The sequence below is a fragment of the Phaenicophaeus curvirostris genome, chromosome 1 (genome assembly GCF_032191515.1).
Source record: "Phaenicophaeus curvirostris isolate KB17595 chromosome 1, BPBGC_Pcur_1.0, whole genome shotgun sequence".
Lineage (NCBI taxonomy): Eukaryota > Metazoa > Chordata > Aves > Cuculiformes > Cuculidae > Phaenicophaeus > Phaenicophaeus curvirostris.
Window position 1 is genome coordinate 110,224,214 of NC_091392.1, and position 13,463 is coordinate 110,237,676.

Below are 13,463 nucleotides of genomic sequence, written 5' to 3' on the forward strand. Positions count from 1 at the left end.
ATTTGCTGTCTTTAATAAATCAGTTCAATAATGTTGTTGACCCTTCCCCCCTACAGGCTGCCAAAGTAAAACTGCCTTCCTTTTATTGCACTGATTTCTGAGAATATACTATCCAATTAATGAACACCTCTCTTTATGGAAATTCTATTGTAGTAAATATAAATAAGATGAAATAAATTTGTGCCTTCTAGTGAATAATGAGAAAAAAATAATTGAAAAAGAAGCAGAATAAATAATTGTAATCCTTGATTTTCATAGATATCCCAGATTTGGCAAACAGTTGTAGAATGGACAAGTATTAATAACTGAGAAATATCCCTGCACAAGTTTCATCACTGTTAGGAGGACTTAGTTCAATAAATCTCTTGGGTATCAATAGGAAAAAAAAATTATGCATACTGGTAGAAAGGGATTAGAACTGCAATATCTGAACTGGCAGAAACTCTCCTGTGGGCCTACTATTTGAGGTAAACATTGATAACTTAATCTGTCATTTCGCTAAGAGCAAAGATTACGTCATCTCTCTTTAGCTGTTCAAGTAACGAGAGTGTATTCAGTTTTTACAGTACTGGATCCAGCCCTGTTTTTCCTGAGTAAAATTCTTCTAACACATAACTGGATATCTCTAGGCTTTATTAAGACTGCTTGCTGATGCACCTAGTGAGCATATTGCTGACTTCACAGCTGTTGCCCCTTCTTGTGACAAAATTTACTGAAGCTTTTGGTGGGTAAACTTTACATGCTTTAGAGTTATGGTGCTGAAACCAGAATCAGTGAATGCATTCGGAGACTGAGAAAAAATGTGACATCGTGGTCCTTTATTTCAATACTGCTTGCCAAATATAACCAAAAACACGCAGAAACCATGGTACCATTTTAAACACTGGTCACACAATCAGATCCAACCCCAACTATAACTGGTTTGGTAGAGGGTAATATTGTTCCATGATGGAAAGAAATATGTATGTGTGTACAAATATTTTTTTTATAAAGTGAATTATATGTGTTAGTTTTTTTTCTGGATTAACTTTTAGACTCAAATTTATTTTCTTTTTTTCTTTCCCCCAAAAGACTTGGATTGGTATTTAAAGCTCCAGAAACCTTGACAATAGCTTTCACCACTCTAGATTTATCATGCAGAAGAAAAATACTGAGGGGCTTGATTATTTGATAGCTTTTTGGAAAGACAACAAAAATCTTTCCCAACAGATAACTACATTGAGTATCGCATAGCATAGCATAGCATAGCATAGCACAGCATACCTGAAGCAATACCACAGTGGGTCCCAAATATTTTAGATCACTACTCACTATTTCACCGGACACGGACACTCATAACGAAGACTAGAATGGAAAACAATGTAAAAGTGAATGATCTATAGCCTGCTAGGCATGGGCTCATAAAACTATGTTTGGGAGTCACTAAAACAGGGAGTTTCTTCAGGCCAGTCACTGAAAAACCTTTCTGTAGTAGTGCCTGTATTTTAGTCAAAATACTCATGATCAGAAATGTCTTTCCTCTTTATAGCAGGAATTTATGTCAAGTCATGTAATTTGACTCTCCTTTCTCAAATGGTATTATATACATGTGCTTAAATATTCACATTTCTTGTCATTCACTTGCTTGGTGAAGTTATGAATTGGGGAAAAAACTGACAGTTTCAGGGAAAAATACCTAACTAATCACATCAGAAGGTATTTACATATTGGTATTCCAGATTTTTTTAAAGGTAAAACAATTTCTGCTGGAACTATCCTAGCAAAAGTTAAGCAAAATACCTCGGAATTTTATTCAAATTTTTTACCTGATACAGTCTGATTCAACAATACAACCTCAAAATTATTTACTACTTTTGCCATTTTCATGGCTTCTGATTTCTTGACTATTGATATACTGAGGAAACTAAAAGGAATGAAAGGGAAAATATCGTATGTAGTACAACTCTTTATCACTGATGAAGAAATGCCATAAATTTGCAGTTCTAACATACATGGTATCATAAATGAGAATTATATTTATATTGAATAAGCATGATGGGAACTAACAGGAGTGAATTAATATGGGCATAATGAATTAAGTACAATACGAACAAAATAATGGGAAAGGAAGAAAATCGAAAATATAAACTCTGCAATAATTAGCTAATGTATTTTTAAGTAGACCAGATGAAGATTGTGCATAAACACACATTAAAAAATTCTCACAGTCACTGTAAGGAAGTCTCTTCCAACCTGGTTATTCTATGATTCTATGTGTTTGATAGGAATGGTTGGACTCAATGATCCAGTGGGTCTCTTCCAACCTGGTTATTCTATGATTCTATGAATCCTGTTTTCGCTCATGGCTCCAGAGTGTTCTGCACACAAGCTCTGGATGAACGAATGAGTTTTGCAAGAAGCTGAGCTATAGCTGTGACTGGGCATCTCAGCATAAACAGACCTGTGTTCCACACAGGCAATGTATGAATCTCCTCTTTAGCTTCTAAGAGTCGGTTGTGTGATTCTTTACAGGATAACAGAGAGCAGGGTAAAGGCCTAAAATGGAGCTAGAAGAAAACAGGAAAAAAAACCCTTTTGGAATAGTTCTTTGCACTTGAATAAAAAAAATATTTATTCCATGTATTGCCTCATTTTGAAAGAGTTTTTGTTTAGTTACCCCTTTCATTCTTAGTAGGAAACATTTAATTACAATTAAGACCTGTTGTGAGCAAACATTACTAATTCAGGAAAGTATTTCACATACGTTCTGTATGTAAATCTATGCCTGAAGTACTTTTCTCAACAGGGATAGTAGATCCAAACATATCCTGAAGTGTTTACTCTGTTGTGCCTAGAAGGCCCAGTTTCTCAACGTTTGCTTAACAAATCAAGATTCAGAGACCATATTATCAGCAAACAGTGTATGGGCTCCAATAGTCTTCCTATAAAGTTTATTCCTTGAGGAGCAGTTTAAAAATACCAAATTTAGCTATATTTTTTTTGGACTAGTACAAGTATCAGAAACTAGAGTTATGCAGAACAGAGTTCAGTGAAAAAGAGTTTTTCAGCAATTTTTATATCCTGTTCAGCACTATCATTGCTATCTCTACAGAATGCCACAGGCATCAGTAAAAACATGCTTATTACCTGTCTCCAAACTGTAAACAAATTTTGTAACTTTTCTATGTCAATGACCATCTTATAAACATACTTCACTAGAAACTTGTCACTTGGAACAGAGAGAAGAGGAAGAAATTCTTTAGATAAAAAATAGTAATTCTTTTAATTAGATTTTTCTGCATTAATTAATAATATTCTCTGTTATAATACTGCTTCTAAATACCAGAAGGCTTTCTAAAAGTAGCAAAAATGCATTACATTGAAGTAACACTTCAGAGTTATTATGCTTTTTAAAATCTAATAGAATAAAAATATAGCAAAACAATTTTTTACTACTATTGAAAGCAATTTTAATGCATAAAATTGCATTCACCCTTTACAAACAGGTCATTAGGAGAACAATAATGGAAGACACAAGTTCTTCAAAACATTGCTATGCAAACTGAAAACTATTTCTAAAAGGCATTTCTGTGATTTATTTATCATGGGTTATCAACAAAATAGCCCAATCTAAACACAAATAAATCCATTGTGTTCTTGAGATGAAAGAATTATGAACTGTTGGAAAATATAGTTTCTTTGAACCAAGCAGCATCCAAGTTGGTTTTACCAGCAACAGCTGTGAAAAAATTTGCATGGCAAAAAGAATTCAGAAACAAAAGCAACAACACAGTTGGTGAATAGATGTCCTGGAATATTTCCCTCTTGTCTTCCATAGCAAATATTTTATGTCAATGTGGACAAAATAACATTGTGTGCCTGACTCTCCTTTTTAAGTACAGAACTGCTAAATTAATGGCAATATGTATTAATAGTATTATAACCTCTTTCTCAACATTTTCAACATACAAGCAAGATCATTTAATAAAAAAATAATGCAAGGGGAATCCATATGTAAAAGGTTAAGGCAAACTGTTTTATTTGCAATTGGTATTGCTAACCTCTACGTTTTAAGAATGTACTTTCACAAAAATAAGGATTTTATGAAATTTTTATTTTTTGTTCAGATTTTAAAATCCCTAGCAATGTAAATTCAGCTTCTGTAACTTTCCTGTGGAAAAAAACCCCAAACCAATAACAAACCACTAAACAGTTTGTTTGTTTTAATTAGAAGACTAGGAGTTGCAGTCACAGTCTAAGTATGATGAAAACAGAGAATGAAAAGACTTTCACTGCCAGGGGCACCAATACTTCTACAGCAAAACTTTAAAATATAAATACACCACAACAAACAGTCCCAACATGAACAGGTAGAGAGCACAAATAGCTTAAGAAACCAAATACTGTGCAGTGGCTTCACTTGATTTAATTGTTGTGTCTTCATATATACTTACTTGATTCAAGATACCTAAGCTTCATGAAAAAAAACCCTTAACAGCCAAGGCTCACAACCCCTAATCCCAGGATATATGGATGGATATATATTTTTGATGGATGTATTGAAGAGGCTGATAAAAGTGCATCAATGTAAATTCCTTTGCTCACTTAAAGCTGTATTCTTTGCATGTACTTCCTCAAAGGATATTCACAAAGCACATACATAGATGTTTTGTAAACCTTGTCAATCACTGTGCTGTGATACTAATGTTTATGTGACACTTCTCCAAAATCTCTTTCCTTTCAGTAGGGTTGTCCAATACTCTGGTGACAAGTGTGAGGTAGTCAAGTTGTTACGTACGTTTCCCAGTCCTGCAGACGGAAAAATATCAGTTCATGATTTGCTTGAGCCTGGACATAGTCAATAATTAAAAGCTAGATTTAACTTAATGAGAACTGGCTTCTTAATGTAAGGAATTCTTGGGGATTCCTTCATCCCAAGCTCACAGAGCTCTACTTGGCTGTTACACATCAGGGCTGAGAGTCACTGCATGCCTTGCATTGTACATTTGTATTTATCCTCATGGCTCACAGGAAAGATTTTGAGGGGTTGCCAGCCTGCTCTGCCCTTTGATGTCTGTGCTAGCATTCTCAAACTTGGGCAGAAGACAGCAGCCAGAGCCAGTGTACCAGTGATTTCTGAACCAGCCAATACTGTTGATTCAGAAATCAATGCCTCTTAACTCACTCAAATCAACTAGATTTGACTTTGACACAGTCCCCCACAACATCCTTCTCTCTAAATTGGAGAGATATGGCTTTGATGGGTGGACGGTACAGTGAATAAGAAACTGGTTGAAGGGTCATAGTCAGAGAGTAGTGGTGAATGGCTCAAAGTCCAGATGGAGATCCTGAAAGGAGCCTACAAGAAAGCTGGAAAGGGACTATTCATAAAGGCTTGTGGTGATGAGACGAGGGGCAATGGGTATAAACTGGAGAAGGGTAGATTTAGACTAGACATTAGGAAGAATTTCTTCACCATGAGAGTGGTGAGACACTGGAACAGATTGTCCAGGGAAGCTGTGCTTGTCCCATCCCTGTAGGTGTTTAAGGCCAGGCTGGACTGGGCCTTGGGCAGCCTGGGCTGGTGGGATGTCCCAGTCCATGTCAGAAAGGTTGGAACTAGATGATCTTTAATGTCCCTTCCAACCCTAACTATTCTATGATTCTATGATTCTAAGAAAGGGCTAGAATTTTTCTCAAAGAAAAATCTATTAGCACAAATTTTTTAAGCTCAGGAGATATTTTCTTTATCCTTCTTCTAGCAACTGTATCCCTCATGTTAAGCCTTTTTCCTGTATTTTCCCACAAATCAATGTGAAACAAAATATAAGGTTTTATATAGAACCGTAGATACTTGAGAATAGAAGAAAGTATTTCAACGGTTATGAAGGTTGAAGGCAAAGTTTTACAGTAGAAGCAAAGGATGATTCCGTCTAGCAGACAATACTATCAGGTCCACTGTTTACAAGGTTGTCTCCAGTACATCTTCCAAAGAAGAAAAAGGAGTGCAACTCCATGTTTGAAGAAGCAGAATTTTTAATTTTATTTTTGCTGTCCAAAGTCTTCAACATTTCCCCTGCTCCTGTGGGATCCAGTACTGAAAAACCTACATTCAGTTCTCCACACTCCTTAAAAGCTGAAACTAAACCTCTTTGTTCTGACTACTGATAAAATGTATTCCCTCTCCTTTTTCTTGAAGTTTTCCTCCAGTTCTCTATAAATGATGCACACTAAGAATTGTGTCTTCCCAATCACTTTCTGAAGACTGAATATAACTACTTCTGAATCTTGTTTACACTGCTCTTTGTATTTTGAGGTCTCTTTTGCAAGGAAGTGAATCTCTCCATCTGTTCCCAAGATTTTCACATCTTTCCCACACAGCTCGTTACTCATGACATCTTGAGCAGCTTACCTCAGCCTGGAGAATTAACTTAGTTCTCAGTGTTACATAGCTGCACATTTGTTTGCCATTTATAAAAACTATAAACAGCTGAGACTTCAGGAACTCTATTCATAAGCATTAGAGGCTGACAAAATTATGTACATCTCTACATTTCTGAAAAAATCAGCAGTTAATTTGGAGGCTTCTGAGGCTTAACATAGGTTTTATACAGAAGCTTTACATTTCTAGAAAATAAATTGTTCCTTTTCGTTACCTCAGATGTTACTTGGTGCATGGATTCGAAATTGTGCTTATGCTGACTTTCGTGGGAAAGAAATGTACAAAGTGTCAGAAGCTGACTTGCCTGTCTCCATTTTCTAGAATGCTTAACATGGTGTGATGCTGTGCAGAGAATCTTTCTAGAGAAAATAATTCCTGTTGACACTTGGAGACAGGCAGAAGGGAAGCAGCTTTATTATCTTTATTTCCAAATCACCTGAAGATGTTCAATAAGTTGTAAGCCCCAGGTATCATTACTTACATATAAATTTTCAACATAATTTATCAAAGTGCTTCTGGTATGCCATTGGATATTCATTCAGAAGGATATTCTTAGTGCTCTTCTCTTCAAATGCTGTCACACTAAAATAATACTTTCTAAATACAGAAAGCTAGGAGGAAAATTATTATGATATTGCACAACTGACCATAAAATGGGCTTGTCTAGGCTTTTGCCCACCTGTTTTCTACATCCTCAGAAATTCTCTGATACATTGTTCTTCCAGGTCTCTATAGCCTTTAAGCTTGTTCAAATACTGATGGGATATAGGAAGAGCTTCTCATTCTAAAGGAACAAAACCTCTGAGATATTTGGTCTGTTTTTACCTAAGTGCCTTTGATCTACTATTAGTCACACTTCTCTTAATGTTTTTGATTTGCACATCACTGATTTCCTTAGCTCCAGGCTTTTCTGGGAGCTCTCTAAGTATCATCACTTATCTGTAGAAACAGGAGTCAAAAGCTGGATTGCTCTTTTATGGCTGCTTCCGGGCTTGTTAAGTGGCTCAGACCCCTCATCCCAATCTTCATAAAATGCTGCAACTCCTTTTTTTTGCCATTGTTTTAGGCTTAGGAGATGATTGAGTGCAAAGGCACAGTTCTGTACTTTTGCACTAGTGTTAGTGGTGATGTGCAGGAGATCAGTAGTCACCTCCAGAAACAAGGTTCCAATGGAAAAGTCTATACCTTATCAGGACCATTTTGCATTCCTCTCTTGAAAATAAGCTGAGAATGCAACTTTTTACTATTGCTTACAGCTACATTAAACCTGACAACTTTTTTCTTTTATTTGAGTAATAGTAAAAAGGAAATAATCCTTTTTGGGGACAACATTTTCAGGAGCTTTGGCAAGGTCCTAGAGGGACTAGGATCATCAGTGTCAGCATTTACACAGTTAGGTCTCTCTTGAGAGAAGCTTAGTGGCTCTTCTGTGAATGGTTCAGACTTAATATTAATTTCTGTTGCATCTTTTAGGGCTATATTGTCTTCATGTCTAAGACAATATATAGTTTTATAGTGATGCTTTTACTGCTATTTCTTTACTCTTAATAGTCTGTTACTTCTTCAGAAGAAACAGAAGTAACCTCTGATCACTTTAGAAGAGATGTCTCAATAATTTAAAGACTGTCCCTGTCTTTTTGCACTAAGTAAATTCCATGAAGATACAAATAATACTTCCTTACTGACCCAAGGACTTGCGACATTCTTTTTTACTTGAAATGCAAGGCTCCAGTTATATGACTGACACAACATTTCATTTAAAGAAAAGTAGGTGTCTATTTTTTCCTAAAACATTTTAAGGATGCTAAGCATAAATTGGGTAAGTATTATGTAAACACACCTGTAACCTCAGGTGAAAAACCCCTCAGCATGTATCAAAGCAGCCCAGAAAAAAAAAAAAGAAGATAAAATCACTGATATTTATAATGAAACTACAGATAGGCAAAAGTTCATCTTTTCTATACAGGCAATTTCACACTTGAGTGCAAGAATGCACTTAAAACTGAAATGTAAATCTAAACTCAGATTACCTTTGTTTAAAAAAATGCAGTTTTAGGAAATTAAATGCAGGTGAGAGTGAGTTTTGTTGGCCAGTTGCAAAGAATCTACCACATAGGATATAAACTAACTTCTTAAAGATGACTCACAGACTTAATAAATGGTAAGATTAAAAATCATTTTACATTTCTGAATATTCTTAATAGTAAGAGATCTTGCAGTGAGACCTTCAAAATACCTATATGATGAAAGAACATATAGCCTCTTTGGAAAATGGCTTATGTGACTCGAGATCTGTTGTCTTTGATAGTCGATGTGACTTAACTGCTTCTGAAAGTTTTACTCATTTCAAGTGGAGACAATTTCCTGCAGCCAACATTTCAGTTTTCTTAAACAAGCCATTCTAAGAAGATTCTTAAAATGAATTTGAAATAGAGGATCTCTGAGGGAGGAAGAAGAAAAGCTAAGAAAGAGAAGTGTACTCTGAAACACTATGTTTTCATACCAAAAAAAAAGCTGATTGAACCTTTTAGTGATTGTTTAACTGGTACTGAACTTTTGCATTAAAAATCTTGAAAGCTTTTTTTGCTTGTGAAGCTGAGCAATTTGCCAGTGTACTGACTTGAAAGAGTTTTTTCCATTGTCTTGTGACCTCATATTTGTTTCCATACACTGAGTTGCCATGGAGGTTTCTTGTGATGGAAAGCTCAAACAGGCTAGGACAGAAAACATGCATGTGTATCAGTGGTCTGGAAAAAATGACTGCATAACTTTTGAATTCAATTAAATATATCAGAATTAAAATTAAATAGAGCAAATATATTATGTGCATGCTTGCCTGGTATTGAAATTAAAATGAGGATAATGAATATTTGCTGAATAAGAATATGGCACATGAAATTATACTCTTCATGTGAATGTTATCTAATTTATGTCAGTGAAAGACCCTAGTCCAAAAAAAAGAACATCTACGTGTTAAAACAATTCACTAGTAAATGGCAGAATCTAGCACCAAAGGACAAGCATTACAGAACAGAGTTAGAGTCTCTAACTGCATAATAAGTGTACTTAGCACAGACTAGAAAAAAGATCACTTATAGTACAGGAACAATGAAAACGTTAATTCTGAGATGGTCAAAGAAGCGGCTTAAAATCAAAAGTATATCTTTACATGACTTTTATTGCTATAAGAACAAATCAAAAACATAGGGACTAAAGAAGGAAACTTTATTTCCAGGATTTTATCCTAATCCATATTCTGATATCCCTTATTAAAATCAAAACCAGATGCAACAAAATTTATGTTTCTCTGTGTAGGACTAACCTTTTCTCTAGACAAAGTTCACTAAGAACATGCCATAGATGCCTGGGAGAAAGTGGATTTACAGCTAACAGAGATAATCAGGCCAAGATGATTTCTTCCTTCACGCCTACTATGAACGGTGTAAAGTACCAGAAAGGCCTAATACCACCTCCTAGGATTCTGCAAATCATTCACAGTTGAATGCAAACTATGCCTAAATCTACATCAGTTCTCGTTTAATTACAGCCCCAAATTTTTACCTTGCTTCAAACAGACTTTCAAAAGACCTGGGATGAGTTCTGAGTGTACAACCTTGCAGAACATAGGATAGTACTCTAATATGTGTCTACAAAGGATGAAGGATTTATTGTTTTGGATCTCATCCAAGCCAAATTTGGAAGACATCACTGAAATTTTCTTTGAACCCTGCACTTAAGGCAAACTTGGTGAAATTCTGGTGAATCAAATCCAGTGCAAAAAGCTGTTTCTGTATCCTCCTGTGAACTCATACTATATCAGCATTTTAAATCCGTAAGAAATAAACTCATAAAAAAGCTGCATGTAGCCTGTGATAATAAATGTGTATCTTGGAGGAACAAATGGACAAGTCATTTGAAGAGGCACCTTTTAAAATGTTATTTCATTTACTAGTAACACCACACTGAATTTGCAAACATTAAATCAAAGGGGAAGTTTCTTGTTAGCTCTGAGAAACACAAAGCTATTTAGTTCCCTGTTTTTAAAGACCTGGGACACTGTATAGGCCACTATACCTTCTTCTCTTCTTCAGATTTATTTCTTAAAGCTGGGTGGGAATTCTTGATGGTGCTGGCTGTATTCTATATCACTGATAAAACATCCACGCTTTCTTGAGGGATGAATATTCTTCATTGCATTTAGGATGACAAGGTCCTTCCACCTTCGAAACACATAAATAACAAAAATGGCTTCCCTGTCTGTTGTGGATAACTGAGGTGACATTGTGTTGAGACCACGTTTTGTAATTCACTAGGACATAAAATTGCAATGCAAATAACTTTGTCATGTCTAATAGCAACATTATCTTTAATCTCTAAGCCTAAGGACAGGATTGTTGCCATTTTCTTTTTCTTTCTGTTCCAGACTTTGGCTTTGATACAGGTTGAGCAACACTGAGCAAGAGCAAATTGAAAATGAAGTGTCATGTGAAATAAATAGTTTCATCTGATGAACACAAACTTCATCATTTTTAAGGTTTGTCTATTTGAAGAGTGTCAGGATGCTAGGGGTAATAAATAAGTAGCAAATAAAAAGATAAATTGATGGCTATTAGGACAAAATAGAATAGAAAATGCTAAGATAGACAAGATTATCCATTCTTCAAAAAACATGGGCTTTGTTTATGGTCCAATGTTATGTTCCATAACTCTACCTTTTGAACATGTAAAAACAGTTTTTGAAATATGAAAAATTAATATTTGCAGATACAGATATATTATTTGTATATCAGCTGACTCAAAGCATCTCAATCAAGTTCCCTTATTGCTCAGAAACTGTTGAAAGTGCCCAGATAAAAAAAAAATTGCAAACCTCCTCAAAGCACTGAAATGTTTACACTTTTTACATTTGAACACAGTAACACTGCTATAGGTGAATAGTGGATCTATAAAATTCTTTATTAGTGGTTAGAAACAACAAAAAGATCTTAATAGTGCCTTGATGTATAGTGACTGTAGATACATTTTGTGAAGTTATGTTTACGTGGGTCTAAAAATGTGGAAGGTTTATGGAATTCGTTAAATGCCTTTTTCAGTAGTATGACATATGGATACTTAAACAACTTCATTGCACCCACTTTTTCTTTAAATTTCTGGTGTTTTAAAGATACTTTTTAAAGGCTTTACAAATTTGTGTCACCCTGTTGTGTACTCTCCAGTACAAGTCTTCTCCTTTACTTTTTTTCTCACAGTGTTTATGGATATCACTTTCTCAATACAGTTCTTTACTCTTTTTTAAATTTCATATTGTCGAACGTTACTCTTCCACTTGCTTTTCTATCTTCTCTATCAGACAGAATATCATCCTGCAAATCTTTATACTGTATTAAAATTGATTTGAATGAGCTTTAATGTAGAAGAACCGGAGTGCTGGACTCATTCTAGAGTAAGTTCCATTAGTACTTCATAGAGCTGTCATGTAGTACTGCACAGGGCAATATAGAATATGAAAATATTTATTGCTTTATTTTCTACATGTCTGATATTGAACAAATAGTACACAAATTCTGAATCCAGACAGCACACACTGTTATATTGTCCAAAGGAGAAAGTTCAGGCATAATGTTGCTGATTTCACTCACCATTTTAAAGTTTTACTTAAAATATTTTATTAACAAATGTCCCTTGCTGCTGCAATCAAATGTCTAATCTATTGAAATCACCTCAATCAAATTTCCAGTCTCAGAAAACATATTTATTTTATAGCATATAACTTCAAGCATTGAGTAGCCTTACCGAAGTCAATGTACAGCTTGGCTCATGCTTAGTAACGTAGCTGGATCAGATCCTAGGAGACTGTTAAGAAAGAAATTATGGTGGAAGATATTTGAAAAGATGATTCTCAGAATAAAAGATATGTAACTGTTCACCTGCAGAGTGCACACAGCTAAACACCAGGAAATGGCATCCACAGGTGGTATGTTCAAAAGTGCCCCAAAGAGAAAGAGAGCAATTCCCTAGGGGCATTAAATAAGAATTGGCACTTCCTTCAGAAGCATTTGTGAATGTTCCAGCCTAACAGATGCCACATAAAAGTTCCTTAAGAAAATGGTTAGATAAGATCTATTATGATGTTAAATATGAATTCAAATTAGGTGCCTAAGGCTACAGGAGACCGATAATAATAAAAGACAGTGCAGGAGTGGCTGAAAATAAGTTTATTGACTTTTTTTAAAAAAAATAAATCCCTTTACTGTTGTAATAAAACTAAGGATGGAGAAAAAAAACCCCAACAATCCATTGGAACGGTTATTGGTATCTCTGAAAGTGGGGTGGGGTGTCATAGTTTTTATTGGTACAAACTGAGTCAAGATTTTGCTAAAAAAATTAAAACTATTTCCCCTAAAGGATAGCAACTAAAATGTGCCAGATTGTCAAGAAACCTAGATTTTTAGCTTCTTATCTTGCAGATGTTTTCCTTCCACTTTGTTGATGATGTTAGCGCTTATTTTAGTAGAGGTGCTGTGAACACTTCTATCCCTAAATGTAATCTCCTGTGTACTGAAAACAGATTAGTTTTTCTGTATTGAATTCTACTGAGTCCTACAAGATTATTCTATTCAATAAACTATCTTACCTTTTAATTCTGTTTACTAGTATTTACAATCTGGAACAGAGAATATGGTAAATAGAAATACTATAGAAAAGCTTGAAATTCCCAAGGGAGTATACTTTTTTAAATGGCAGTGAGGAGACCATCCCAGGACGTTTATGATGCATATTGTTTCCAGAGGGCTTTAGGATAAAATTTTGGCCTTGTTCAAGTTGCCAAACTTCTTTCCACTTCCTAGGACTGTACATTCTGTTTGTTTTGCTTTTTATTTAATTTGTGCTTGTCCTTATGAAGAAAGACCACATAAATCTAAGCCTCTGCATTGTTTTGCTGAAATCAGTAGACCTACTTCCAGTTACATTAAATCAAGCACATGAATTTTTGTGGGATCAGAGTCTCACTTGAAGAGACCTGTTCCCTACATGAGGGACG

At 35.1% G+C, this 13,463-nt stretch overlaps 1 protein-coding gene across 1 annotated transcript in view; it reads right to left on the reverse strand.

Moving 5' to 3' along the window:
• Positions 1-13,463, reverse strand: part of ADAMTS1 (ADAM metallopeptidase with thrombospondin type 1 motif 1) — a 412,180-nt gene that overhangs the window by 224,098 nt on the left and 174,619 nt on the right. The gene's annotated exons all lie outside the window — the stretch shown is intronic.